Source organism: Myotis myotis, unplaced genomic scaffold (assembly GCF_014108235.1).
Source record: "Myotis myotis isolate mMyoMyo1 unplaced genomic scaffold, mMyoMyo1.p scaffold_m19_p_2, whole genome shotgun sequence".
Lineage (NCBI taxonomy): Eukaryota > Metazoa > Chordata > Mammalia > Chiroptera > Vespertilionidae > Myotis > Myotis myotis.
The window spans coordinates 104,660,487-104,664,031 of NW_023416324.1; the positions used below are offsets into that span (position 1 = coordinate 104,660,487).

General features: G+C 40.2%; 1 pseudogene; it reads right to left on the bottom strand.

The window, feature by feature from the left end:
- Positions 1–214: 214 nt before the first annotated feature.
- Positions 215–3,074, bottom strand: LOC118675622 (annotated as a pseudogene).
- Between the last annotated feature and the right edge of the window lie 471 nt (positions 3,075–3,545).

Genomic DNA, 3,545 nt, shown 5'->3' on the forward strand with positions numbered 1-3,545 from the left:
TATCGTTATAGTCACATAGACCAGGTTTAACCTGAGCCCTATTCCTTGTCAACTAGATAATCTCAGACATTTTAACCTCTCCAAATTCTAGCTCCTTCCCCTATGACATGAGGATTGCAATGCCTGCAATGAAGGATGGTTGTAAAGATTAAATGACATGAAGTGCATAAACCTAGTGTCAGCACCCATTATCATCACTGTTGCTGAGATTCTATCACCTAACTGTTTGTATTATTAATTTCATGACTTCATTTTTAAATAAGTAAACATCAGAAGAAGATCCCATGTCAATGCGTGTCTTATAAAAATTAATCAGAACCTGATGGCCCGAACTTAGTTGTTCACATGCCAACTTAATATTTCTTTCTTTTCTCTGTTCCTTTCCTTCCAAATCTAACCTCTCTTTTCTAAGCTCAAAGTGAGGAACATGTGAGTGTTTCTCAATGAAATCTTTTACACATTTTTCATTGTTTGGCTGCAAACCATCTTGAGCATTTTATGCAAATTGTGGTAATTTCACCATCCACTCTCTCCTGACATAGCACATGAAATCTTTCCAATGTGCTTTCCTAAAAGCTGATCTTTTTCAGGTAAAGAAAAACATGTGTCTCTCTTTTCCTTGGCTCTATTAGTACATGTCAAGCAGTCTGGGGTACTGAGGACCTGGGTGACTCCAAAGAGTTACTACTTCTCTGTAAACTCCTTTTGGGGCTCTCTTTACTCCACTTTTCCCCTCACGATAAAATTCCTGTGTTTTTTTTCCTAAAAATATAACTTATGTTAATAGCAAAGATCCTTTGAGCCTCTTGATAGCCAGAAATGATCCTTGAACAGAGATTCTTCAATTTTGTTCCAAAGGACTGAAGCATAAACTTGGAATTTTCCTTTCTAGGTACCTCACCAGACTTTCCAGAAGGACTTGACCACTAAAAAGAGAGATCAAAAATAGCATTTACAGCCTGGCCAGCGTGGCTCAGTGGTTAAGCATCAACCTATGAACCAGGAAGTTCTATTTCAAGTCAGGGCACATGCCCTTGTTGTGAGCTGGATCCCCAGTAGGGCAGCGTGCAGGAGGTAGCCAATCAATGATTCTCTCTCATCATTGATGTTTCTCCGTCTCCCTCTTCCTTTCTGAAATCAATAAAAATATAAAAATCTCTCTTGCCTTCCTGAAAAAAAAAATAGCATTTATGGAACTCAAGACCTTTTCACTACACTAAAATGATAGACTGAGTTGAATGGATCTAACCTTCTCTGCTAAACAGTGTTTCTTTTTTCTGATGACATTCTCTACAACTTTTTTTTTCTTTGAATGTTGCATAGGCAACTCCCTTGGTTCTTGCTGGATATATCACATCTTTGACAATTCTGACTTCATTCTTAATATCTTGGAAGAGACTCTGCACTAATGTGATTAGTGGTAGGTCATTAAAAAGGCCAACAGCAGACCATCAACTACAACCATTTTTTCAGAAGCTTTAAATTTATTGACATTCAAAAACTGTTGCCTAGAAGCTCAAGCTCATGGCTCACAAGTATTCCTGATTTCTCTTTTCCTTGGCTCTATTAGTACATCCCATAGCCACACAACACAGTCTCTCCAACTCCACCTCTACCCTCCAGATCCTGATCTATGTTAATTTTATTATTAGTCTAGTAGTCAGGTTGGCCCTCCTGAGTCAGACCTCTCTAGATTCCCCTGGTGTAGTAAAAATAGACACTGCTCCCCTATGCCCAGGTTTGGACTTGTTGACATGACTACCAGCCCTTTCTGGGTCAAGTTTCCAGAAATACAGATGTTATAGACTGAATGTTTGTTCCCCAGAAAATTCATATATTGAAGCTCTATCCCTCAATGTGATTGTATTTGGAGATAGGACTCTTCAGAAGTAATTCAGTTTAAATGAGGTCCTAAGGGCAGAGCCCTGATTCAATAAGGTTAGTGTAATTTTAAGAAGAGACACCAGAGTTCTCTTTCTCACTGTGCCCTCACCTGGTAAAGAGAGAGAATCTTGTGCCTTTTCTTACAAGTGCAAGGTGCAAGGCAGAAACAAAGCCATTACCTGGAACCAAACTTTGCAAGACCTTGATCTTGGATTTCTAGCCTCCATAACTGTAAGAAATAATTTTCTGTTTTTTAAGCTATACAGTCTGTTGTATTTGTTATGGCAACCTGAGCAGACTAAGACAAAAGAGTAGAACATATGCCTACCTCACAGTGTTCCAAGGAAGACATAAAACTACCACTGGCTTCCAGGTGTATACCAATGAGCACTTTAACAGGCTGTAACACCCATTATTGCAATAGATTCTAATTGCAGACTCAAGTGGTATATTGTGATACTCATTTTACAAAAGGGGAAACAGGAGAAGAAAGGTGACCTCTGCAGTGTCATTATGGGGGTCAAGTAACTCAGACCACTGTTCTTTGCCCAACACTAAGCTGCTCTCATAGCAATCAATCAACACACCATTATGCCATCTGCAAATCTAATAAAAGGTTTCAATATTTCCACACAAAGATCAATAAAAATGTTTAAAGGAGAATGTAGAGAGTGCCTGGGAAGGCACATGAGCTGATTGTTGGCTGAGTCCAATGGCGTTGGAAGAGCCAAGTCCTGGAAACACACCATGCCAGAGGCAGGTATGTTGTCAGCCTGACCCTAAGCTCAGGTGCCAGGGGGTGGGTTTCATTAAGTTCAGCCAGGCGCAAGGAACGGACGCAATTATCCAGGCTCAGCCAGGAGTGACAATTACAAAGAAGCCACAAGAATGAAGAATTACATCTTGATCTTTAACCATGATTTCATAATCCCCTTTGTCTTAAACTCTAGTAAAACTTCCTGGAATCATGCTGTATATAATAAACGCACTGCACCAGCTCTGGGTCACTGTCTTTGCATCAGAGTGCAGCGTCCCGCCTGGTCCCAGCTTTCACTACTGTCTCTGTGTCTGTCTCTTTTTTTCCCTACTCAGGACTCATCCACTCTCTAGCTGTGCTGGTCGCAATAAAGAGAGAAACCTTATAGGGGAATTGCTTACATTTTGCCCTTAAGACGACAGATGAGTTTCATCTTGTAAGCCAATTGTTGACTTGTTGGCAGCAGCAACCAATCCTGTGCATTATTTCTAAGATCAGTTATGAAAGACTACCTAGACTAAGTAGAAAGGCATAGGAGCAGGATGTTGGGTGTATGGCATGCAAACCCATGGTTACACATTCTTTTACAAACCCCAGGACAAATCAGAGTCTCCATGGATGAACAGAGAGCTCTGCAGGGGGAAGACAAAGTGTTACAAACAAGATCGGCCAAATACATGTTTTCTGGGAATTCTTCCTTGAGTTACTTCTTTCTGGTAGTCTCTCTCTGATTTCTTATTCTTCTTTGCCATTATGGAAAGCTGGGGTCTCAAAACCAAGTTCTAAAAGAAATTCCTCATCTGAAGTTTCATATAGAAGAGACTGAGTGTCTGAGGGACAAGTTTTTCAAGATTTTGCAGTAAATGCAGATGCAGATTTCATGACGGATTAATGATGAGGAGAA